At 41.7% G+C, this 11,917-nt stretch overlaps 1 pseudogene; it reads right to left on the bottom strand.

Moving 5' to 3' along the window:
• Positions 1-1,604: 1,604 nt before the first annotated feature.
• The window catches only part of LOC128661235 (uncharacterized), a 60,140-nt pseudogene continuing 49,827 nt past the window's right edge, over positions 1,605-11,917 (bottom strand).

Raw genomic sequence — 11,917 nt, 5'->3', positions numbered from 1 at the left:
TATTTCTTGGCCAGCTATTTAATACATCTGTGGCTAGAAGCCAGTTTATTTCAGGGATTTAAATTAATATTACTGCAGGGTGACACTCAAGCACCAGATCCAGACACATTCCTGGGGTGTTGGTGTAAGTACTATATCCTGCAATGTAGTGCTCCAAACACCTACCTAGGTATCTCTATTTGATAGTAGAAGTAAATTGGAAACTTTTATTTAATAATCTATGCTCTGTCTGAATCACCAAAGAGACATTTTGACTTTCATGTCCTTTTAAATGTCCTTTTATTATTATTATTATTCTTCTTCTTCTTTATTTATAAAGCACTGACAGATTCCGCAGCGCTGCCCATGAGTACAAGGATAACAGTACAGTGGAGAAACAATACGATAAGACACAACATTTTACAGACAAATGCAGGGGGAATTGAGGGCCCTATTCCCGTGGGAACTCACAATCTAGACGGGTGGGAGGATTGGAAACAGGAGGTGGGGACTGCAGAGGTGAGAATGATATTAGTGAGGACATAGAGGGCAACTGTTAGTTAAGTTAGTTTGTTGATAAGTTGGGTGATAAGCTTCCCTGAACAGAAAGGTCTTTAGGGAACGTTTAAAGGAGGAGAGGTTAGGGGAAAGTCTGACATCTCGAGGAAGTGCGTTCCAGAGGGTTGGTGCCGCACGAGAGAAGTCCTGTAGTCTAGAATGAGAGGAGGTGATGATAGAGGACGCAAGAAGCAGGTCGTTGTTGGATCTTAGGGGACGGGCAGGAGTATATCTGTTGATGAGTGAGGACAGGTAGGGTGGGGCAGCAGTGGTGAGGGCTTTGTAGGTCAGGGTGAGAATTTAACTCTGTTGTGAATGGGGAGCTAGTGAAGGGACTCACAGAGAGGTACAGCAGAAACAGAGCATCGAGAGAGGTGGATTAGCCTGGCAGATGCATTTAGGATGGATTGGAGGGGAGAGAGGCTTTTATGAAGCTTAAAATAATTTATACTGTTTCAGACATGTTAATGAGATTAAAGTTAGAAATGTTGGATTAGAAATGTGCTGTAGCGTTATAGAGTAACTAGCACTAGAATATTTATCTTCAAGAAGCAAAGGATATTTGCAATATGTGTGTTACTAGAAATGTAATTCATTCATTAGAGGTGTGCAGCCAAGATATTTTCATTTCAAATAAAATTTTCGCTCCGAATATTCAGGGATATTTGATTGTTTTTGTTTCACCTGTAGCTACAATACTTACCTTAACGTGATCTGGAGAGCACGCTAACCCGATCCTCTTCTTGCCAGAGCCCCGGGTGCACTAACAGCAGGAGTAGCGCTCTCGGTTCCCAGGACCTGCACTAATAGCTGAGCGCGCTAAGCCTCCTGTTAGCACGGCCGGTGCTCTGGCAAGAAGAGGATCGGGTTAGCGCGCTCTTCAGATCACGTTAAGGTAAGTATTAAACTCTTAAGGAAACAAATGAATACTGATGATTTCATTAAATGTCTTTGCGCATTGATTTGGATTTTGTTTTGTTTAAACAGATACACATCTCTATTATACGCAGTCAGTTCTCTATTATGTCAGTTTCTTCCTTTACATACAAGGGGCAATCACAGGTAATCTAACGGCTAAAAAAATTAACCGCCTTTTTGCAATACTTGACAACCCCTTGCAATTTACTTTTATTGTGATGTTCCTGTTCCTCTGGTAGTAATGATTCACCCATCTCAATCTTCTCTATTATCTTGGCTGTCTCTCTGACATCACTCAGTGACTTGATCCTCTCCTGATATCCTGGTTTAGTTTCCTGCTTCTCAGACTCTATCATCAGGTCAATATATTCTGTGGTTTTCATTGGATCTGGTCTTAAAGCAATATCACGAAGTCTTTTCAGACTCTGTGAGGATTTCTCTATCAGATTCAGCACCGCTTGTCTCACACCACAATAGTCATTATGTAGCTCTTTAAATACATTTTCTGCTGTCATGACCTCTCCAGAAGCTTTTTCATAATTCTTTTTTATGGCTTCATAATTTCTTTTCTCCTTTTTCTCCTCATATTTCCACTTGTACTTTTGGTTGTAATGAACAGACCAGACACATTTATTAGGGCAAACTGTACAATACCCATTGGTTATAGCTGCACATCCATGTTTCTGGCTGTCATCAGCAATCATACAAGGATAGTGACAGGTGAAGTGACATTGCTGGCAGTTAGTTATAAAATGATCACTTATGGCTTCCTGTACTGGTATAGTTACTGTTACCTCAAACTCAAAATTCTTATTGGCTTCCATTAGATCTCTGTTCTGCTGTAAGGCTACCTTTATTTTCCTGACTTCATCCAGTTTTACAAGCCCAGCCTTGATCTGTGGGTGTAAAGCCTGTAGGGTGACCTCAAGCTCCTTCCTTTCTTTAAGAACTTCCTTAGTCAGTTTAAGACTTTTAGTCTGCATTTGATTTAATGATGTAAAGAATGTTTTCATACTGTGTGTGCCCATGTCCCAGAACATCTGATTAAAACTCATGTTACTTGTCTGATTATTAGCAAACAGAGCTGAATTATTAAACTTGAAGTGAACCGGGTCTCCATTGCTGTCCTGAGAGTAGGGGATGTCAGCAGTTTTTATAGCCTCCAGTACTGGGGGTCTCTCTCCATCTGAGAAGTTTATAAGAATCAGTATATTGTCCTTGATATCCTTTCCAAAGATAGAAAAGACTGAATTAAAAATATATTTTTGGCTGTGTGTTAAACGAGCCAAAGAAGCTTGAACTACAAAGCACACTGCATCAATCTGGTCAATGTTGCTGTCAGTTGTAAAGAATGCATGGATGGCTTCTGTGATCTTTTTGTCCTGGTCTATACCACGAGTGTCTCCAAAACCTGGAGTGTCTATCACAGTGAGGTTGTAGGGAATTTTATACCCTTTCTTATAATTCATCTGATACGCTGTGACAAGAGAAGTTTGGCTATGAGCTTCAGACTTATTTGTTACCTCATGTACAAGTTTAAATCTAACGTTGTCTTTCCAATCTACTCCCAGGATGTAGTTGGCCATTCCATTGATTAGTGTTGTCTTTCCTGTACCTGTGGCTCCTACTAACAATATCACTTTATTTGTCATAGCATTGTTTACTTTTCCTAAACTGTATTGCCGATACCCAGATTCAATTATATCAGTTGATAGCACATATACTGAAGGTTTTCCTTGTGACAGTGAAATGCTTTCCTTAAGAACCTCATATTTAATGTTAGATTCCTCTTTGTTTTGTGTTGAAATTTTAATCTCATGACTTGGAGTGCTGAGTCCATCATCCCCACATACAGCTGACACACGGATTATGTAAGGTGTCATTGATTTAAGTCCTTCAATAGTACATTTCTCTTCTTTCTTTCCTGTTTTTATTTCAACCCAACCCTGATTTCCATTGTCAACATCCTTTTTATATTCAACTGTATATTCTGTTATTGTTACTCCATCACCAATGATGGTAGGTTCCCTCCAATGTAAGATAAGTGTGGAGGATTCAGGAAAAACTTCTATTGCTGCAGGTGGGCTTGTTGGACAGGTCTTCTCATCTTTTAGATCATCATTAATTTCACTAAGTCCTGGAATGCACACAGCAGAGTATCTAATTTGGTATATTGAGTTAGGTTTCAGGTCTCTGATTGTGACTGTCTCATTAGCATCTTTTGTTCTCACAGTGCTCCATCTCTCATTTTCAGTACATCTATATTGTATATTGTAACTTTCTATAAACTTTTTCCAAAATCTGCTGGCATGAGAGTGAGTTCCATACTATCATGGGTCTTACTTTTGAGAGTAGGCAGATGAGGTTTAGCTGGAGGCTCAAACTGAGAACTCACTAATTCTCCACTATCATATAGGAAAATAGAGACTCCGGGGTTGCTTTGGTCTGGAACTGAGGAGATAATAAATTTAATGTCATCAATAGATGCATTCACCTTGGCAAATTGTTGATAGACTTTCATATATTTCCTTGCCTTTTTGGATACATCTGTAATCTTGAACCAAGGTATAACGTTCTTTTGTTCATATACATTACTTTCTGATTTTTGCTTTTGATGTGAGAGCCAATGATACAAGTCACTTAGATATGGATCCTGTTCATTTAAGGAAGAAAAATTGTAGCACACTACATGCTGAATTCTTGGATCAAGCACTACTTTGTTTATGGTGCTTTCTGATGATGAAACTTGGATATTTGGTAATGCTTCCATATACATTTTCACAACATTCAGCTCCTGTTCTATACGGCTTAAAAAATCTTCACTATGGACCTTTCCAAATGGAGATTGTTCTACACTAGTTAATATATTCACTAGTTCCACTTCCTCAGATCCACCACCACGGATTGAGGGTAAGGTTTGTGCAAGTTGCTTTTGAAAGAAGAGCGTAAACTGCTCACACAGCTCTATAAATTGTCTGATTTTCTTCTTCATATCTGGGAAGGTTTCTGCAGCCGGATGTCTCATCAGATCATTACATTGCATGTTCACGTCTGCCATTTGCTGGATAATACTTTCAGCTTTTAAAACAAGATTCTTACTGATATCTCTAACTAACTGGGCAGCTTTGTTGTCCAGTTTATTCAGGGGATACAACCAGACTCTCACAGGTACAGCCTTTTCCCCATTCTATCCCAGTAACTTTGGGAGGCTGGTATAGATTCTAATGGCATCTTCATATGTTACCGGGTTCCTGTCAAGTGCAAAGTCACCATGAAACTTACAAGAAAACTTGCTAACCTGTTCTCTCTCTTGATCATTCATTGTCAGAGATCCCTGCCCGTCAACTGAAATTAAAGGTATTTTTTTAATCATTATCTGTAGATTTCCCTTTATATCCTGAGTGTTTTCTGATGTGGACACATCTCAATCAAATATAAAGAAAGCATGTGCACCATATAATATACCAGTGACTACATGAGTGGCTGTCCCTTTGTCAAACACATCATGGTAAGTCATGTTCTTGGTACCTAAATGGTTCATAGTCAGCTGCTCAAACTTTGTGGTTCTTGAGTATTTTAGAGTGACTCTGGCCTGGTTTCTAGATTTCTTTGTATTGTTCATGTAAGTAGCTGATCCAGAAACTTTTACCAGACCACAAAGGAAACTGGCCTCCAATGATGCATTAATATTTATAGCAGATGATTTGTCAGAAACAGTATCAGATGTTATGATTTCAAATGATGTTTGCTCTTGGGATTTCGATGCTACATCTTCTCTCAGGGCTTCATGGTTCCATAAAGTGATACCTGAAAAAAAAAAAACATGAACATGGTCAATATGCAGTGATCCTGTATTAAACAACTGAGAAATTGAATGGAAATGCATAGAACTAATAGAAATATAACACATTATTACACACAAGGAACCACATTACAAGTGGTGTGCTCCTTTTTTCCCTGTTTGCAAGCTACTAGCACTCAAAGTAAAAGACTAGAGCAGTCGAGTTTGCCTGTGTATTGCAGCTGGAAAGTAAAAGACTAGAGCAGTTGAGTTTGCCGTGTATTGCAGCTTCAAAGTAAAAGACTAAAGCAGTCGAGTTTGCCCGTGTATTGTAGCTTGAATGTAAAAGACTAGAGCAGTCGAGATTGCCCGTGTATTGCAGCTTGAATGTAAAAGACTAGAGCAGTCGAGTTTGCCCGTGTATTGCAGCTTAAAAGTAAAAGACTAGAGCAGTCGAGTTTGCCCGTGTATTGCAGCTTGAGAGTAAAAGACTAGAGCAGTCGAGTTTGCCCGTGTATTACAACTGGAAAGTAAAAGACTAGAGCAGTCGAGTTTGCCCGAGTATTGCAGCTTGAAAGTAAAAGACTAAAGCAGTCTAGTTTGCCCTGTTAATTGCAGCTTGAAAGTAAAAGACTAGAGCAGTCGAGTTTGCCCGTGTATTGCAGTTTGAAAGTAAAAGACTAGAGCAGTCAAGTTTGCCCGTGTATTGCAGCTTGAAAGTTAAAGACTAGAGCAATCAAGTTTGCCCGTGTATTGCAGCTTGAAAGTAAAAGACTAGAGCAGTCGAGTTTGCTGTGTATTGCAGCTTGAAAGTAAAAGATTAGAGCAGTCGTGTTTGCCCGTGTATTGCAACTTGAGAGTAAAAGACTAGAGCAGTCGAGTTTGCCCGTGTATTGCAGCTTGAAAGTAAAAGACTAGAGCAGTCAAGTTTTCCCGTGTATGGCAGCTTAAGAGTAAAATACTAGAGCAGTCGAGTTTGCCTGTGTATTGCAGCTGCAAAGTAAAAGACTAGAGCAGTCGAGTTTGCCCGTGTATTGCAGCTTGAGCGTAAAAGACCAGAGCAGTGAGTTTGCCCGTGTATTGTAGATGGAAAGTAAAAGACTAGAGCAGTCGAGTTTGCCTGTGTATTGCAGCTTGAAAGTAAAAGACTAGAGCAGTCGAGTTTGCCCGTGTATTGTTGCTGGAAAGAAAAAGACTAGAGCAGTCAAGTTTGCCCGTGTATGGCAGCTTAAGAGTAAAAGACTAGAGCAGTCGAGTTTGCCCGTTTATTGCAGCTTGAAAGTAAAAGACAAGAGCAGTCGAGTTTGCCCGTGTATTATAGCTGGAAAGTAAAAGACTAGAGTAGTCGAGTTTGCCCTGTATTGCAGCTTGAAAGTAAGAGACTAGAGCAGTCGAGTTTGCCCGTGTATTGCAGCTTGAAAGTAAAAGACTAGAGCAGTCGAGTTTGCCTGTGTATTGCAGCTGGAAAGTAAAAGACTAGAGCATTCGAGTTTGCCCGTGTATTGCAGCTTGAGAGTAAAAGACTAGAGCAGTCGAGTTTGCCCATGTATTGCAGCTGGAAAGTAAAAGACTAGAGCAGTCGAGTTTGCCCGTGTATTGCAGCTTGAAAGTAAAAGACAAGAGCAGTCGAGTTTGCCCGTGTATTGTAGCTGGAAAGTAAAAGACTAGAGTAGTCGAGTTTGCCCGTGTATTGCAGCTTGAAAGTAAAAGACTAGAGCAGTCGAGTTTGCCCGTGTATTGCAGCTGGAAAGTAAAAGACTAGAGCAGTCGAGTTTGCCCGTGTATTGCAGCTTGAGAGTAAAAGACTAGAGCAGTCGAGTTTGCCCGTGTATTGCAGCTTGAAAGTAAAAGAATAGAGCAGTCGAGTTTACCCGTGTATTGCAGCTGGAAAGTAAAAGACTAGAGCAGTCGAGTTTACCCGTCTATTGCAGCTGGAAAGTAAAAGACTAGAGCAATCAAGTTTTCCTGTGTATAGCAGCTTAAGAGTAAAAGACTAGAGCATTCGAGTTTGCCTGTGTATTGCAGCTGGAAAGTAAAAGACTAGAGCAGTCGAGTTTGCCCGTGTATTGCAGCTTGAGAGTAAAAGACTAGAGCAGTCGAGTTTACCCGTGTATTGCAGCTTGAAAGTAAAAGACTAGAGCAGTCGAGTTTGCCCTTATATTGCAGCTGGAAAGTAAAAGACTAGAGCAGTGAGTTTGCCCGTGTATTGTAGCTGGAAAGTAAAAGACTAGAGCAGTCGAGTTTGCCCGTGTATTGCAGCTTCAAAGTAAAAGACAAGAGCAGTCGAGTTTGCCCGTGTATTGTAGCTGGAAAGTAAAAGACTAGAGTAGTCGAGTTTGCCCGTGTATTGCAGCATGAAAGTAAAAGACTAGAGCAGTCGAGTTTGCCCATGTATTGCAGCTGGAAAGTAAAAGACTAGAGCAGTCGAGTTTACCCGTGTATTGCAGCTGAAAAGTAAAAGACTAGAACAGTCGAGTTTGCCCGTGTATTGTAGCTTGAAAGTAGAAGACTAGAGCAGTTGAGATTGCCTGTGTATTGCAGCTGAAAAGTAAAAGACTAGAGCAGTAGAGTTTGCCTGTGTATTGCAGCTGAAAAGTAAAAGACTAGAGCAGTCGAGTTTACCCGTGTATTGCACCTTTGAAAAAAAAAAGACTAGAGCAGTCGAGTTTGCCCGTGTATTGCAGCTTGAAAGTAAAAGACTAGAGCAGTCGAGTTTGTCCGTGTATTGCAGCTTGAAAGTAAGACTAGAGCAGTCGAGTTTGCCAGTGTATTGCAGCTTGAAAGTAAAAGACTAGAGCAGTCGAGTTTACCCGTGTATTACAGCTTGAAAGTAAAAGACTAGAGCAGTTGAGTTTTCCTGTGTATTCCAGCTTGAAAGTAAAAGACAAGAGCAGTCGAGTTTGCCCGTGTATTGCAGCTGGAAAGTAAAAGACTAGAGCAGTCGAATTTGCCCGTGTATTGCTGCTGGAAAGTAAAAGACTAGAGCAGTCGAGTTTGCCTGTGTATTGCAGCTTGAAAGTAAAAGACTAGAGCAGTCGAGTTTGCCCGTGTATTGCAGCTGGAAAGTAAAATGCTAGAGCAGTCGAGTTTGCCTGTGTATTGCAGCTTGAAAGTAAAAGACTAGAGCAGTCGAGTTTGCCCGTGTATTGCAGCTTGAAAGTTAAAGACTAGAGCAGTCGAGTTTGCCCGTGTATTGCAGCTGTAAAGTAAAATGCTAGAGCATTCGAGTTTGCCTGTTTATTGCAGTTTGCCCGTGTATTGCAGCTTGAAAGTAAAAGACTAGAGCAGTCGAGTTTGCCCGTGTATTTCAGCTAGAAAGTAAAATGCTAGAGCAGTCGAGTTTGCCCGTGTATTGCAGCTTGAAAGTAAAAGACTAGAACAGTCGAGTTTGCCCGTGTATTGCAGCTTGAAAGTAAAAGACTAGAGCAGTCGAGTTTGCCCGTGTATTGCTGCTGGAAAGTAAAATACTAGAGCAGTCGAGTTTGCCCGTGTATTGCAGCTGGAAAGTAAAAGACTAAAGCAGTCGAGTTTGCCCGTGTATTGCAACTGGAAAGTAAAATACTAGAGCAGTCGAGTTTGCCTGTGTATTGCAGCTTGAGAGTAAAAGACTAGAGCATTCGAGTTTGCCCGTGTATTGCAGCTTGAAAGTATAAGACTAGAGCAGTCGAGTTTGCCCGTGTATTGTAGCTGGAAAGTAAAAGACTAGAGTAGTCGAGTTTGCCCGTGTATTGCAGCTTGAAAATAAAAGACTAGAGCAGTCGAGTTTGCCCGTGTATTGTAGCTTGAAAGTAAAATACTACAGCAGTTGAGTTTGCCCGTGTATTGCACTCCTGAGATAGAACAAAAGCTAGAATAACTTCCATGCCTGTTCATTTATATTTACAACTCAGGGTGCAGGTTCTTTTAGCACACTATGCCCCTTCACAGAGAAAAAATATCCTGTAGCATATCAGTCTGATCCTGCCCAATGACAGTCCAGCGCCGAAATACCAGGCAATTCTTCTCTGAACAAGGGAAGCAACGACCCCAGACGATCGTTTCGGCCTTTGTGGGCGTCGTCAGTGAGGTGCAGTTGTATCTCTCTAAAGGCACATATTGAGCAAAAAGAGGCTGCTTCTAGGGTGGTAACGAGCCATAGAACAAGCTATTATGCTATTGTTCGTTCCCAGGTTGAGCGCTTCTCTCTTTTTATTTATGCAAATAATGACTCTTAGGGAATGCGGGAATCCAGACGTGGACCCGTTGCTCAGTGTGCCTAGAGAGATATGGCTGCACCTCACTGACGAGGCCCACAATAGGCCGAAACGTACGTCTGGGGTTTTGCCGTTTCTCTTGTTCAGAGAGGGATTGCCTGGTATTTCGGGGCTGGACTGCACTGTTAAGTCAGGATCAGACTGATATGCTACAGGAAAGTTCTTCTCTGTGAAAGGCACATATTGAGCAAAAAGAGGCTGCTTCTAGGGTGGTAACGAGCCATAGAACAAGCTATTATGCTATTGTTCGTTCCCAGGTTGAGCGCTTCTCTCTTTTTATTTATGCAAATTATGACATTTGGGGAAGTCTCCCTAAGTGTGATGCGGGAATCCAGACGTGGACCCGTTGCTCAGTGTGCCTAGAGGGATATGGCTGCACCTCACTGACGAGGCCCACAATAGGCCGAAACGTACGTCTGGGGTTTTGCCGTTTCTCTTGTTCAAAGAGGGATTGCCTGGTATTTCGGGGCTGGACTGCACTGTTAAGTCAGGATCAGACTGATATGCTACAGGAAAGTTCTTCTCTGTGAAAGGCACATATTGAGCAAAAAGAGGCTGCTTCTAGGGTGGTAACGAGCCATAGAACAAGCTATTATGCTATTGTTCGTTCCCAGGTTGAGCGCATCTCTCTTTTTATTTATGAAAGTAAAAGACTAGAGCAGTCGAGTTTGCCCGTGTATTGCAGCTTGAGAGTAAAAGACTAGAGCAGTCGAGTTTGCCCGTGTATTGCAGCTTGAAAGTAAAAGACTAGAGCAGTCGAGTCTGCCCGTGTATTGCAGCTTGAAAGTAAAAGACTAGAGCAGTCGAGTTTGCCCGTGTATTGCAGCTTGAAAGTAAAAGACTAGAGCAGTCGAGTTTGCCCGTGTATTGCAACTGGAAAGTAAAAGACTAGAGCAGTCGAGTTTGCCCGTGTATTGCAGCTGGAAAGTAAAAGACTAGAGCAGTCGAGTTTGCCCGAGTATTGCAGCTTGAGAGTAGAAGACTAGAGCAGTCGAGTTTGCCCATGTATTGCAGCTTGAGAGTAAAAGACTAGAGCAGTCGAGTTTGCCCGTGTATTGCAGCTTGAAAGTAAAAGACTAGAGCAGTCGAGTTTGCCCGTGTATTGCAGCTTGAGAGTAAAAGACTAGAGCAGTTGAGTTTTCCCGTGTATTGCAGCTTGAAAGTAAAAGACTAGAGCAGTCGAGTTTGCCCGTGTATTGCAGCTTGAAAGTAAAAGTCTAGAGCAGTCGAGTTTGCCCGTGTATTGCAGCTTGAAAGTAAATGACTAGAGCAGTCGAGTTTGCCCGTGTATTGCAGCTGGAAAGTAAAAGACTAGAGCAGTCGAGTTTGCCCGTGTATTGCAGCTGGAAAGTAAAAGACTAGAGCAGTCGAGTTTGCCTGTGTATTGCAGCTTGAAAGTAAAAGACTAGAGCAGTCGAGTTTGTCCATGTATTGCAGCTTGAAAGTAAAAGACTAGAGCAGTCGAGTTTGCCCGTGTATTGTAGCTTGAAAGTAAAAGACTAGAGCAGTCGAGTTTGCCGTGTATTGCAGCTTGAAAGTAAAAGACTAGAGCAGTCGAGTTTGCCCGTGTATTGCAGCTTGAAAGTAAAAGACTAGAGCAGTCGAGTTTGCCCGTGTATTGCAGTTTGAAAGTAAAAGACTAGAGCAGTCGAGTTTGCCCGTGTATTGCAGCTTGAGAGTAAAAGACTAGAGCAGTCGAGTTTGCCCGTGTATTGCAGCTTGAGAGTTAAAGACTAGAGCAGTCGAGTTTGCCCGTTTATTGCAGCTTGAAAGTAAAAGACTAGAGCAGTCGAGTTTGCCCGTGTATTGCAGCTTGATAGTAAAAGACTAGAGCAGTTGAGTTTGTCCGTGTATTGCAGCTTGAAAGTAAAAGACTAGAGCAGTCGAGTTTGCCCGTGCATTGCAGATTGAAAGTAAATGATTAGAGCAGTCGAGTTTGCCCGTGTATTGCAGATTGAAAGTAAAAGACTAGAGCAGTCGAGTTTGCACGTTTATTGCAGCTTGAAAGTAAAAGACTAGAGCATTCGAGTTTGCCCGTTTATTGCAGCTTGAAAATAAAAGATTAGAGCAGTCGAGTTTGGCCGTGTATTGCAGCTTGAAAGTAAAAGACTAGAGCAGTCGAGTTTGCCCGTTTGTTGCAGCTTGAAAATAAAAGACTAGAGCAGTCGAGTTTGCCCGTGTATTGCAGCTTGAAAGTAAAAGACTAGAGCAATCGAGTTTGTCTGTGTATTGCAGCTTGAAAGTAAAAGACTAGAGCAGTCGAGTTTGCCTGTGTATTGCAGCTTGAAAGTAAAAGACTAGAGCAGTCGAGTTTGCCGTGTATTGCAGCTTGAGAGTAAAAGACTAGAGCAGTCGAGTTTGCCCGTGTATAGCAGCTGGAAATTAAAAGACTAGAGCAGTCGAGTTTGCCCGTGTATAGCAGCTGGAA

Source organism: Bombina bombina, chromosome 5, assembly GCF_027579735.1.
Source record: "Bombina bombina isolate aBomBom1 chromosome 5, aBomBom1.pri, whole genome shotgun sequence".
NCBI lineage: Eukaryota > Metazoa > Chordata > Amphibia > Anura > Bombinatoridae > Bombina > Bombina bombina.
This window is presented reverse-complemented; position numbering and strand designations above follow the sequence as displayed.